The sequence below is a fragment of the Protopterus annectens genome, chromosome 14.part0 (assembly GCF_019279795.1).
Source record: "Protopterus annectens isolate FY-2018-M chromosome 14.part0, PAN1.0, whole genome shotgun sequence".
Taxonomy (NCBI): domain Eukaryota; kingdom Metazoa; phylum Chordata; order Ceratodontiformes; family Protopteridae; genus Protopterus; species Protopterus annectens.
Genome location: NC_056748.1, coordinates 374,139,815 through 374,154,412, shown reverse-complemented (window position 1 = coordinate 374,154,412; position 14,598 = coordinate 374,139,815).

Here is a 14,598-nt window from a genome sequence, read left to right as displayed (position 1 = left end):
TTAAATTATCTCTACAAAAACTGCCACAGTTGAAAGCATTTAAAATATTTAATAACAAATAGTCAAAACACAAGACAATACTTTTTAATACATAGTGCTAGTCAAGAGTTCAGAGATCACAGAGAAATACTTAAAATAATTCAGCTGTACAGTTCTGACATCACAGAAAAACACTTAGTCTAATCTTTCTGGTTTCTAGCTATTTCTAAGACAAAACACAAATCTAAGATAAACTTACATGTAGAGCAAGACAGTTGGATGGTCAAGACAAAAATGCTTAATGCTCTCTGATTCTCTCTTTTTTTAAAATCATATTCCTGGTTCGCATTACATCATTCTTCACATTTCCTTGGGTTCCCAGGCTAACAGAAACTACATTTATATTCTTCACCTCTGGGCAGAAACCAGAGCAATAAAGGACATTTATGCATGCAAATTCTGGCCATTAACTCTGGCCTTAAAACAATAGACAGGATGTTTCACTCTAGACTTACTGGTTACAAGTTTTAACATTAAAGCACTTGGGCTTCAGGCCAGTTATTTTACATTAAGAAGGTTCGTGGTCTGCACTTTTGTGGGAGGAGAGGCTGGACTCTGCCCTTCTGAGCTGGGAATTTCTGATTAAAGGCTTATAGTGCGTGCATATTTGAACTGTTTCTTACTGAAATTGGTGCGCCTTGTTTGCTGTAGCATAGACTAGATCCAGGCCTGCTGAATCTAACTTTGTTTGCATAACTTGAGCACTAATCCAGGCCCTTAAAGTATTCAGTTGTAATTATTGCTGCTTGGTAGTAACCTGATCAAAGTGTAGCTATCATTCTAAGCCTTTTGATTTAAGCACTTGGGCTTCAGACCAGTTGTTTTACATTAAGAAGGTTTGTGGTCTGCACTGTTTTGGCAGGACAGGTAGCTTACATCCTTCTAAGTTGGGAACTGCTGATTGAGGGCTCAGTGTATGTTATTCTAAAAGTGTATTAGTTCTGGTTTAAGCACTTGGGCTTCAGGCCAGTTATTTTACATTAAGAAGATTTGTGGTCTGCATTCTTGAGGGAGGAGAGGCTGGACTGTGCCCTTCTGAGCTGGGAATTTCTGGTTAAAGGCTTATAGTGCCTACATATTTGAACTGTTTCTTACTAAAATTGGTGCGCCTTGTTTGCTGTGGCATAGACTAGATCCAAGCCTGCTGAATCTAGCTTTGTTTGTGTAACCTGAGCACTAATCCAGTCCTTCTTTTTTGGAGAAGGTTCCCCTGCACCCGAGTGGCAGGAGTGTGCAGTTAGAACTTGTCTGATTGAAGACTACAGGTACAGGGCTCAGTTTTGAGATTTTTTACTGGTTAATTGGGTAATTTGTTTAAAAGCTTTTTCTGATTGCTTGTAGTCATCTAAAGCTGTTTTAAGTGTATTTTTTACTGTTTGTAGTCATTTAAAGCTGTTTTAAGTGTATTTTTACTGTTTTTGCCTTATCTTTTCAAAAAAAAAATGTCCTTGTTTCCCACCTTTCTGAGCTAGTATAGTCCAGTTTTCAGGCTAGTGCTGAATTCAGGGCTGTTAAAATTTTCTGAGTTGCCCATACCTTACTTGGATAGAGGGAGGTTTCTCTGTTCACCTATGAGAGAGGGAGCTTTGAGCAGCCATCTGTCCCTGGAGGAGTGGTTCCAGCCCAGAAGTTAGTAGTTTGTGGGCCATTTTGGGCTAATTTCTATCTCTTTCATTTCCCTGCTGTAAAAACCGCGTTTGCATGTCTGGGCAGCACCGGTTAGCTAGGGCTAAATTTATCCCGGCTCCACCAAGTCTCCTCTTCAGTTTTTCCCTTGAAAGTAGTCTAACTCTCAACCTAAGCACTTGAAAAGCATCCTACACTCCAGCACTTGCTCAGACCTAATAGCAAGCACTAATATACCCTGACACTTGATTGCCCAGCAGGGCAAGGCTCATTATTCACCCCTCAGCAACCAAGCGACTAAGCAGCTCACACTACTACTCAGACATGACCAAAGGGCAATTTCAGGTATACTCTCCAGTCCAGCTGGTGAACCTGGGTATCCTGAGGCAATGTTACAACTGCCTCATGTACACAGATAACCCTCTCCTCCTACCACAAAACTTTAACATATGCGAGAGATGCAATTATATAGCTAAATTGGAGGCTAAGCTCTCTCCACTCAAGACTGGAACAAGCAGTCATGAGGCAAAGGTTAACACTTGCACCAGACATCCAGCCTCACATAGACATAGTAAACCAGCACTGGCAAAAAATACACATAAATCCACTAAATCATACTAGGAGGCTCTAAATAAAAACCCGCGAAAGCATCACAGATCTCCAAAGCAGACACCCAAAAAACCTGCACCTCCGTCACAAACCAGACAACACATAAAACACGAAATCAGTGTGCCGCACAATCATAGCCCTTAAGGTGAAAAAACATACCTAACACACTAGTAATAGGTGACTCTATAGTCATGCACACTGACGTCCCACTCACTAGACTGGACAAGGAGAAGGTTACTGTTAGCTGTCTGTCAGGAGCCAGAATCTGCCACATAACACAAACACTCAGGTCACTCCAGAACAAGTACAAATATGACTCTGTCATTGTTCATGTTGGTGTGAATGACCTGAGAAATACCTCCCTGGACTACATGAAAAGAGACATGGAAGAGCTCTCTGATCATGTAGCCCAGGCGGGTATGACCCTCACCCTGGGTAGAATCCTGCCCTAACCAAGAATGATACCGCAGTATAAAGAAAAAAAATTATCAATTTCAACAATTGGCTAAGCTTCTGGTGTCATTCAAAGGGGATACAGTGTCTGTCACCCTGGGACGACATGGTCGACAGGCCTCGTTGCTTTGCAAGAGATGGCTTGCACCTGTCACCCCTAGGCTTTCGAATACTGGCCAAGGCTCTTGCTGCCCCCATAGTGCCTTTTTTAGGCAAGGCTTAAAAGTCAAACCCACCTCCGTAAACAGCACAAATAAAAAAATGAGGGTTATGCTACTCAACATCAGGAGTTTAAATCTCAAAATGCATGCGCTTGAAGCACTCCTCAATATGGAGAATGTCGACATCTGTGCAGTAACTGAAACCTGGTTCAAGGCTCTACAGAGCACCCCAGCACTATTGGGCTACAACTCATACCACACATTTCGGCCACAGAACATGGACCGAAACACAAAAGGAGGGGGTGTATCCATATTCATCAAGGATACCTACACCTCCAGGTTAGTGGCGCAGCATGATACCTCTGAGATCATCCATGTGCAACTAACACCAGGCAAATCTGCAATGCAAATTGTGGCCTGCTACAGATCACCCTCCATGACCAAGGACCACCACTCCACCTTTCTGGAGACACTGGAAAACATGAAGGTCCTACCGAACACCCTGATATTGGGCAATTTCAGTTACCCTACCGTTAACTGGGAAAACTACTCAAGTACAAACTCTGACGTCCAGCGCTTCCTGGAATTTATCAACTGAAATGCCCTGGATCAGCTGGTAAACTCCCCTACCAGAGGTGAAAACATATTGCACCTGGTCATCACCAACAAGGGCGACAGGTGTTCCACACCAGAGGTCAACCCATCACTGGTTAGATCAGACCATAAACTAAATACTCTGGATGTCCACACCCCACCACCACCACCCCCAACTAAGGAAACCACAGTAAAAAACTTTTCTAAAGCAAACTTCACCTTACTTAAGACAGAGGTAGTACGTTTCACAGCCCCACGCTAAAGGATAACACTGCCCAAGATGTAGAAACCTTTACAAATGCACTCTATAAGCACCTACAAGGATGCATGGATCGTGCCATCCCTAGCAAAACCAAGACTCACTCCCCAAAGAGAAGGAAACCAGTCTGGTGGACCCTTGCCATAAACAGGCTATATGATAGAAGGAGGAAACTAGTTCAGAAAAAAAGCAAATCCCAAGAAGGAAAGACATCCCTGATCAGTATCAGTAAGAAACTAAGGTCCCTCATAAAATCCTCCAAGGCTAACTTTGAAAGAAAAATAGCCAAGGATTCAAAAGATAACCGCAAAGCCTTCTTTAGCTATGTCAGGAATCTAAGTGGCAACTCACAGATATGCTCTGAGCTAGTGCAAAATAGCACAAAATATACTGAACCCACTGATATTGCCAACATCCTGGCAGATAGATTCAGTGCAAACTTCACCCCCTCTCACTCCCAAAAGGGCCCACAACAATACCGGAAAAGTGTAGTGTCCCAGAAATCACAGACGCACAGGTGAAAACAGCCCTTTCAAAAGCCAAATGCACAGCATCAATGGGGCCAGATGGTGTCCCAGGCTGCGTCTTGCATGAACTACAGAACGAACTAACCCCCCACCTAAACACACTGTTCAACCTCAGCATCTCCACAGGCTACATGCCCATAGAATGGTGCACAGCAACAATTATTTTGCTCCACAAAGGAGGGTCCACAACTGACCCTGGTAACTATCACCCCATAAGCCTGAGTAGCCTGGTCTGCAAGGCTATGGAGCGCATCATCATGGAACTCATTAACAAAGACATTGGGAACCTCCAAACACTTGACCCAACCCAGTTCGGCTTTGTTAAGGGCAGATCATGCCTACTAAACCTGGTTGACTTCTTTGAGACAGTCACCAAGGCCATAGATGAGGGGGAAGGTAGTTCACACAGCCTACCTTGACCTTGCCAAGGCTTTTTGACGTCACTCCCCACTCGGGAATTATAGAAAAACTCACTAGCCTGAACATAAACCCCTACATCACGAGATTGGCTGCCAACTGGCTTACAGACAGAACTCCCACGGTAAGAATAGCAGGCTCCAGGTCCGACTCTAAACCAGTCAACAAGTGGTGTCCCACAAGGCTCGGTCCTGAGACCCCTACTGTTCTGCGTATACTTCTCAGTAGTACAGGCAAACGCAGGAGGACTATGGCTAACCAAGTTCGCCGATGACTGCAAACTGGGAGCCATAATTGACTCTCCGGCTGACACAGACATTCTCCAAAAGGGCCTTACTGAGATGGACACCTGGTTTCAAAGTCATGGTCTCAAGCTAAATGCCAAAAAATGTGTAGTCATCCCATTTGGGAAAAACAAAACACCCATGAATTACCACATAGGTGGCAGCCCCCTTAATACAGAAGAGGTAATAAGAGATCTGGGGACCCAGGTAGATAGTAATCTCTCCTTTGACAATCATATTGCCAAAGTAGTTATGAAATCCTTTTATGTAGCCCATCTAATTACTAAAGGGTTCACATCTAGAAATAAAGAGGTTATAGTGCCCCTCTACTTGTCACTCATCAGACCAATCATAGAGTACAATGCCTCATTTGGGATGTACCTCACAAGACACTTCCAACAGCTGGAAAGACCACAAAAGTACCTCACCAAGAGGATTACTGGTCTCAAATATATGCCCTATGCAGCCCGACTGGAAAAACTCCAGCTGTACTCAGTGGCATATCGCTTACTCAGAGGTGATCTCTGCCTGACTTACAAAGCCATGTCCAACTCAGAATTGATGGACATGCTCCACCTAAAGAAATCCATGTCACTGCGAGCCACACGCTCTAGTGAGCTAAACCTCGCCACAACAATAAATAGAACATGCTGGAGGGATAGATTCCTGTCACAGAGACTCTCCATGCTTTGGAACAAAATTCCTAACTACATTAGGCAGAGCCCCTCACTAACACTCTTCAAGAGAAACATTGGCGAGTGAATGGGTAACAGAAAATACACCCCTGGGATCACTTCATTGGCTCTTCTTGACAGAGGCTCAGTTAATTAATCAATGGGGCGGCAAAAGCTGACACACTCTGGCTAGACTTATAAATGCCCTCGGGCAGATAGCCTAGTACCTACCTATGAAAGGGTCACAACATGCTTTACTTGGTCAGTAGAGTGCACTGTTGTTACATTTTTTTCCAGTTCCACATATAACACTATTTTTACCATTTAAGACAACAAGCCTGTGGTTTACATTAATATTTACAGATGACAGAATTATCTCCAAAATTCTATCTGGCTAGGCTGGCAGCCTTCATCTATCTTCACCCAATCTTCACATATCTCCCCCCCTGGAGAACTCAAGCTAGTTTTTCAAGTGACCCTTGAGAAACACTGCTTGATGGAGTTAGGTCTATCTGAGTATAACTTACCCTGTTCCCTGTCTTGAGAGCCCATCTGCATTGGCATTGCTAATCCCACTGCTGTGCTGCATGGACATATCATATGCTTGCAACCCCAGGCTCCATCTTAGAAACTTTGCATTTTGCTGGCTGGCTCTGTTTAACCATGTTAGGGGGTTGAGATCTGTCATAACAGTGAATTTCCATCCACACAGATAAGGCTGAAGTTTCTGCAGTGCCCACACTATGGCTAGACATTCCTTTTCTACTGCTGCATAGCATTCCTTCCTGGGTTGGAGCCTGCGACTGAGATAAACCACTGGGTGCTATTCCCCCTCTGAAGAAATCTGGCTAAGTACAGCCCCCACCCCATGGTTCAAAGCATCCACCCGCACAACATATTCTGTGCTGTAATCTGGACTGACTAACACAGGGGGTTCTCCCAAAGCTTCTTTAAGCTTCCGGAATGCCTGCTTACATGCTGGGGTCCACACTACCTTATCTGGCCTGTTCTTCCTTGTCAGGTCTGTGAGGGGAGCAGCTATCGTACTATAACTGGGGACAAACTTTTTGTAGTACCCTGCTGTGCCTAAAAATGCCCTCACTTGCTTTATAGTAACAGGTGTAGGCCATGCCTGAATGGCTTCCACTTTGGCAGGTTCTGGCCTTATCTTACCACTCCCCACTTTATGTCCCAGTTAGGAGATTTCTGCCATACCCACCTGACATTTGCTCGGCTTAATGGTCAACCCTACCCTATGTTAGTCTGCCCAGCACTTCCCTGACATGCTGAAGGTGCTCTGGCCAGGAATAGTTGTAGATGGCAATATTATCTATGTAAGCAAGGGCAAACCCTCCTGCTGGGATATGATCTACCAGCCTCTGGAAAGTTGCTGGGGCATTCTTCATCCCAAAGAGCATCTTTGTGAACTCATACAAGCCAAAAGGAGTCACAAAGGCTGACTTCTCTCTAGCACTGGGATTCAAGGGCACCTGCCAGTAACGCTTAGTAAGATCAATGGTTTTAAGATACGTAGCCCCACCCAGCTGCTCTAGGGCCTCATCTGTCCTAGGCATGGGGTAAGCATCTGATTCTGTGTGACTATTTAATTTCATGTAGTCCACACACAACCTGGCGCTGCCATGCGTCTTTGGCACCAGCACCACTGGGGAGGTCCAAGGACTGTTGGACTCTTGAATCACCCCTAGTTCCAACATCTCCTGTACCTCCTCCCTCAGAGTCTGTTTAACTCTCTCAGGCACTCTATAAGGGCACTGCCTAATAGGCCTTTGGGGTCCTGTATCCACCTGGTGCTGCCCCAGGTGGGTGCACCCTGGTTTCCCAGTGAACATGTCCCCAAATTCCTGCAACACTGCTAGGATGTCTCGAACCTGGGTAGGAGATAACTGCTGGGACATTGCTACCCCTTCCACTGAGGTGTCAGCCTGAGCTTCACTGAGGATATCAGTCCCCAGATCTCTCTCAGATTCCTCCTGCAATCCACTGTAAATGCTCAGCACAAGGGCCTCTCTATCATGATAAGGTTTTATCATGTTAACATGGTACAATTTGTGCCCCTGCCTTCTGCCTAGCAGCTCCACCATGTAATTAACATCACTTACCTTTCTTACCACCTTGTAGGGTCCCTCCCAAGCTGCTTGCAGCTTGTTATGTCTGACAGGAATGAGAACCATTAACGTCTGGCCCACAGCATAGTTTCTAGCTTGAGCATTCCTGTCGTACCACACCTTTTTCTGTTGTTGGGCTTCTGCCAGGTTCTCCTGGGCCAAGCCCATGAGTTCCCTGAGCCTTGTCCTGAAGTTTAGGATGTATGCCACAACAGACTCCTTGTGAGACTCGCACTCACCTTCCTACTCATCTCGAATTAAATCTAGAAGTCCCCTCACCCTATGTCCATACAGCAACCCAAAGGGTGAAAAAACCTGTGGATTCCTGGAGAACCTCTCTGTAAGTAAACAACAGATGGGGCATATATTTGTCCCACTCCCTCTTAAACTGATCTGCAAATGCCTATAGCATGGACTTGATTGTAGAGTTTAACCTCTTAACAAGACCATTCATCTGGGGATGGTAGGGGTGGTCTTCATGTGCTTCACCCCACAGGACTTCCATAGACAAGCCAGCGGGTCTAACATGAAGTTGGCACCTCTGTCCATCAGTATTTCTTTTGGGAAACCTACTCTGCTGAAGATATCTAACAAAGCATTTGCCACCTTCTCTGCCTCAATGGAGGACAAAGCCACTGCCTCAGGGTATCGTGTAGCATAATCCACTACCACTAGGATATACTTTTTCCCTGTGGAACTTGGGGTGCTTAGAGGACCCACAATATTCATAGCTACCCTCTGAAATGGCTCCTCTGTCACAATCAAAGGCATCAAAGGCACTCTCACCTTGTCTCCTGCCTTGCCTACCTTTTGGCACTGCTCACATGTCCTGCAGTACCCTGTTACATCTCTCGAAATTCCAGGCCAATATAAGTTCTGCATAATATGACTCCTTGTACGTTTTATGTCCATATGACCTGAAAAGGGAATATCATGGGCTATGGCTAGAAGCACCAGATGGTAGGCTCTAGGCACTACCAACTGCTGTACTCTTTCACCTTCTAGCCCTCCCTCAGGGGTCCACTCTCTGTACAGTAGCCCTTTGTCCCAGTATACAGATTCCCCCTTTCCTTGAGAATCAGGTGCCTCCCTAGCTACCTGCCTCAGGCCTTGCAATGTAGCATCTGAGAGCTGAGCCTGTCTCAGCTCTCTCCTTGTAACCCTTTCCAGCTCCCCTTCCACAGCACCCTCACTGTCAGCCTGGGTACTCCTACTCACCTCCACCTTTGCAGTCACTCTGTCCAAGGGACCATCAGTCCTAAAGCCCAGACTGGAGTAACCTACCCAGGCAAGTAGTGCTCCTCTGTAACCATTGCAGGCTTTACAATGGTTATATCAAAGGCTGTGTCTCCCTTGGCAATGGCCTCTTTGCCATTCACTACAATTTTTTACATGTAAAGTTACATTTTTTTCCAGTTCCCTGTGTAACAATATTTTTACCATTTAAGACAACAAGCCTGTGGTTTTCACTAATATTTACAGATGACAGAATTATCTCCAAAATTCTGTCTGGCTAGGCGGGCAGCCTTTGTTTATCTTTACCCAATCTTCACAATGACCATATAGAAACATGTCATACGTAAGTGGTTAAAGGTCGGTCCTACACCACACTCATAAGTATTTATTCCAAAATAATTGCATTCTTGAACATTCTACAATTTTCTGTAACTGTTTCCTTGGAAGAACAAAAGGAACACAATTTGTCAGTGTGTTTATATTTTATCTTGCCTTTAAATGTGGGTTTACCTAATGACAATTTCCAGAACAAAATTTGACCATTCCAGTAAGTGTTTAAACCTTGTCTTTCTATCCTGAATACTGTGTCTAAGTCCCTCACTACAGTATTCCCATGGATGTTTTATAAAATCGTTTCTCATTGTTTAAACATGAAAACTTCATCTTGTGTGAGATCTTCTAATTTTGATGTTTTGCACACCATCCAGTGTTCTCTTTAACGGAGAACTTCTACCTTTTTCCAATGTCTGTAACATACACCATACTGCTGAGAATAGATAAGCTTTAATATAACAGAGATTTCATATTTCAACTTCAAAAAAGTCTGATATAAAGAATGCAAGAAAATTGTTGGATTAACTAGAACTAGTTTCTTCAGGGTTCAGACATGAACTACATTTAACTGAAAAATATAAACTCAGCAGTCATGTCTCTAATAAAAAAGGAAACAAATAAACTCTGCTTAAGTAATTTAGTTTGCTTAAAATACACCATATAAAAGATGCACCTTTTTCTTATAGGATATCTGAAAATCGTTCCATGTAATGAGAATATTTTGTATTGCCACCAACCTCTCCTTCCATTGAGAAATGACTGATGCTTGTCAAACATTGTACCCTAAATTTTTATGGACATACTCAAAAAGGTATAATATAAATCTTAGCATCTTCCCCAAAACCATGATATTTAGTTTTATTAATGACCAGTCCAACTGTCCAAAAACTATAAATCTTATTTTCTTCCCCAAAACCATGATATTTAGTTTTATTATTGGCCAGTCCAACTGTCCAAAAAAGTGCATTCAATTTTGAATCTCTCTCCCCTCAACCTTCCCTCAGGAAATACCATCAAATATCACTCCCCCTGCTATCACTAGGGAACAGGACCTTAATGTTCTCTCTAAGGCCATGAACACTATGTCAATGGGCCCAGACAATATCCCAGGATGCCTCCTAAATAGCATGAAACATGACCTACTAGGACCTCTGGAATTGCTATTTATTATTAATTATTATTATCATCCCTCTGTAAAAAGATCCAGACCCTGGAAACTATAGACCCATAAGCCAAGAACCCAAGAAAATAAAAAAATCTTCCGGACCACATAGTGAAGGCTGTAGAATACAAAACTTTAATAAAATTGAACCAAATGACTAAGCGCTTTTGCTAATATCATTTAGCATCCTCAGAGTCAAATTTGGTTTAAAACATGCACATCACTTTTAAAGGTAGCAGCAACCAATCACATAATGCCATAATTCTTACATCATCTCTGACCTCATTTCCTTTAAATTGCTAAACCATTTAATTTAAAAAAAAAAATAAAACCTAAACATGAACGAAATAAAAAACACGATAATTGCATAATCCAATACATATAAATATTAATAAAAATATATGTATATATAAATTAAGTATATAGTAAATAATAACCCTATTTAAGATACTTAATAACATTTGCTCTTTGTCTCAAAATGGGCTTAATTGATACATTTTCATTTAACCCTGGTGGATTCTGTGCTTTCAGATGTAACTGCCATCTGAATTCTTTTGTTTTCACCTCAGTCTTTAAATCACCCCCTCTTTCATCATAAAAAATTTTATCAATGACAAAAAAGATAAATTTTTTTAAATTCTTGCAATTCTTACTGTGAACAAATAATGCATTGCAAACATTTTTCTTCCTGATTGCCCTTAAATGTTCAGCTATCCTGTCCTTAAGCCTACGATTCATTTTTTCAACTTAAAATGCATCGCAGGAGGTGCAGGTAGCCACATAAATCAGCATTGATGAATTACAATAATATTTTCCTGGGCAACCAACAGTTGCTGAATATGTATTAATCACCACGTAGGGACCCTTCATTAATATACTTGCAATAACGACATGCCCCACATTTTGTCATCAAAGAAACTTTATAACTGCTATTCTTAACATTACTATCAATCATGTCCTTGATATTTCTCCCCCTCCTATAAACTACATTGTGTCTAACTCCCAGTATGGATTTTGATATATGATCAAAACAAATAGTCCACTTTTCTTCCAGTACCTTGACTAGTTTCTGAGATGTATTATTATAACTCAGCACCATGGCATCTGATTTTTTACAATTATTGTTATTAGGTGAAATGTTATGCACTACCAAATTATCCGGTTTCCTTATAATTAGACAATATAAGGTCCATCTCTTCTTCATAACCTCTTTTTTCACACTTAATAACAGTTTCAGGGGATATCCCCTCTCTAACAACATTCCTATCAACTTAAATAATTCGTCATGGAACTGATTATCTTCACTGGTCAACCGAGAAACCCTCACCGTCAGCCCTTTCACTATACTTTTGAACTGATGGCATGGATGACAACTACTAAAATGGAGTAGGAAGTTTGAATAATTTTCCTTCCTATATAAATTATTGCTAAGTCCATTTATAGTTTTATACAACATTATGTTTAGGTAATTTATAGCATTATCATGCCGGTATGGGTAAACCTTAAGAAAGATGTAGTTTTGTTTAAGTATCCAATAAATTCATGTGTCACCTCAACCTCACCCCCCCCCCAAAGGATTAATATGTCGTTGAGAAATCTATTGTATAATTTAATATATTTCATGAATTTAGATGGAAACACATGCAAATTTTCCTATTCAAGAAGTACTAAATTTGCAAAGACAGGAGCGCACCTAGCATCCATTGCAATCCCTGATCTTTGGTGGAAAATTTCTCCATCAAAGCATAAAAAAATTGTTTTTTAATATCAGCTCCATGAAATCAATAACCAAATTAATCTTATTTTTATCCATTCCATTACTTTTTAACAAACTTCCATGAAACATATTTGTACCCTCTAAATGTGAGATCACCGTAGAAAGATTGCTCACATCTATGATCAAAAATATATATTCAACATTGTTGGGTAATGCTCGCATCCTTTCTAAACAATGCCAGGAATCCCTTAGTACATGGCTAGCCTCCTCCACAATTGTTTTTGTAACATAATCCACATAAGCAGCAAGGGGCTCAGTTTTAGAGCCCCTTGCTGCCACAATAGGTCTAAAAGGAGGGTTGTTAATACCCTTATGCACTTTCGGGATACCGAAAATGATGGGTAATTTAGAGTATTTAACTCTTAAAAACCTATATAGGGTCTGATTGATTGAACCATCCAATAAGGCATCTGATAAATATAAGTCTATCACCAAATAAGCCCTGTTTAGTTTATTAATGGATACTCTTTCATAAATATCAACATCACTGAGTATTTTATACATCCATGAACAGTAATCAATAGTAGTCATAATAACGGTACCACCCCCTTTATCCGGTTTCATCTATCTTAATTCATTATTTTTCTTAATTTCTTTCAACACATTCCTTTCATCAGGTGCCAAATTATCAATCATCTTGAAATTCATTTTCATTATCTCTAAATTCCCTTTCACATATTTTTTCATATGCTATTATATCATGCTTGAAAGGGGGAATAAAGGTACTTCTTCTTTGTAGAGTCTGATCCCTAACCTGACAGTTACCCCCCCCCCCCAGACATAGTTGCAAAGTAGCAATTTAAGCTCAGTTGTCTTGTATATAGTTTTAAACTTGTCAGGACATCAGCAAAATCTATTCGAAAATTCGGCACAAATGTATTTCCTTTTCTCAACAAATCAAAATGTGCATCCTGCAAAACATCAGTATAATTATAAATAGTATAGCCACATTTCTTGTTGACTGTACATACCATTGTTTCATCAGAATCAACATAATCAGATATTGCATCAATGTTAATATTGAGATTATCAAGCAAGGATAAATTAAACTCACTTTATTCAAAAAATACATTATTATCATCTCCATCAAAACTGCCCTGTCCATTTAATACCTCCTGTTCATTTCCCAGACTTTCTGGTAATGCCCCTGATGCTGTTGGTTCCAGGAATAACCCTTTGTTTCGTTCTTGAGTCTGTCTGACCTCCTCACTTCGGAGGTCTGTACCGAAAAATGGCGGTTCCCCCCTTGGGCATTACTAGGTCATTGTACCATATCCACTTGTAGATTATTGTCTCCATCCATCTCAGAATCATCTACATAACCAGTATTGTTCTGCCATCACCCAACTGGATAGGCACAATTGTTCTTATAATCTCGAGAATCCCTCTCGAGTTTCTTACTTTTGGTCACTGAACTCTTTTTGATAAAATCATCTACTTTATGCATCACTTTACTATAACTATCTTTGTATTGAGAAAATAACAAGTAATTTGAAATGCTATTATTAAGTTGTGTAATTTTGTCTTGCAAATACTTGATCTTAACTTCATTGTTGCGTATAATAATATTAAGCATTTCTAACCCAGTTTTATCAAATAGAGCAACTAGCTCATGAAATGCTGACATACCTGGTTGAATACCCATAGGTAGCTTCCATAACCTCAACCCCTTTGGAACCTGCTTCAACGCCATTGATTTTGATAAGAACATATTGTCCAGTTGTAGTCCCCGAAATTTCAAACAATTCCTATCAAGATTTATAATCTGCTCTCTCAAATGCGGCATCTCCTTCCTCGCCTCTTGCAGGCCTAAGAAATCCACTTCCGGGAGAGCAAATCATTTGTTAATTTATTTAACTTCGTGCTGATGACCTCTAGTGGTGGCCGGCAAGTTCAACACATTATTCGGCACATTATTACCAGTCTGTGTATTTGGAAGTGGTGGAAATTCATTGTCAATTGCGTTATTTTCACCACTACTTAGGCCTGGAATCAATGGATGTAATGTAAATAAGACCTCTTGGCTATTAGATAGTGTGACATTGTTCTGCTCGTCATTACCAACATTGGAAACTCCTGGCCTTTCACTCATGATAAGTGCAGCCAATTTTTGAACAGATGAGGTCAGTTCCTTGATTGCTGCTTCCACATTGAGGGCTACAGTCCCCCAACCATGGACCGGAGTATAAACCTAATAGCAATGAAAATTGTCAAAAGACAAAAACGAATAAATCAAGAACCCAAGAAAATAAAATAAAAAACTTCCGGACCATGTAGTGAAGGCTGTAGAATACAAAACTTTAATAAAAATTTAACCAAAC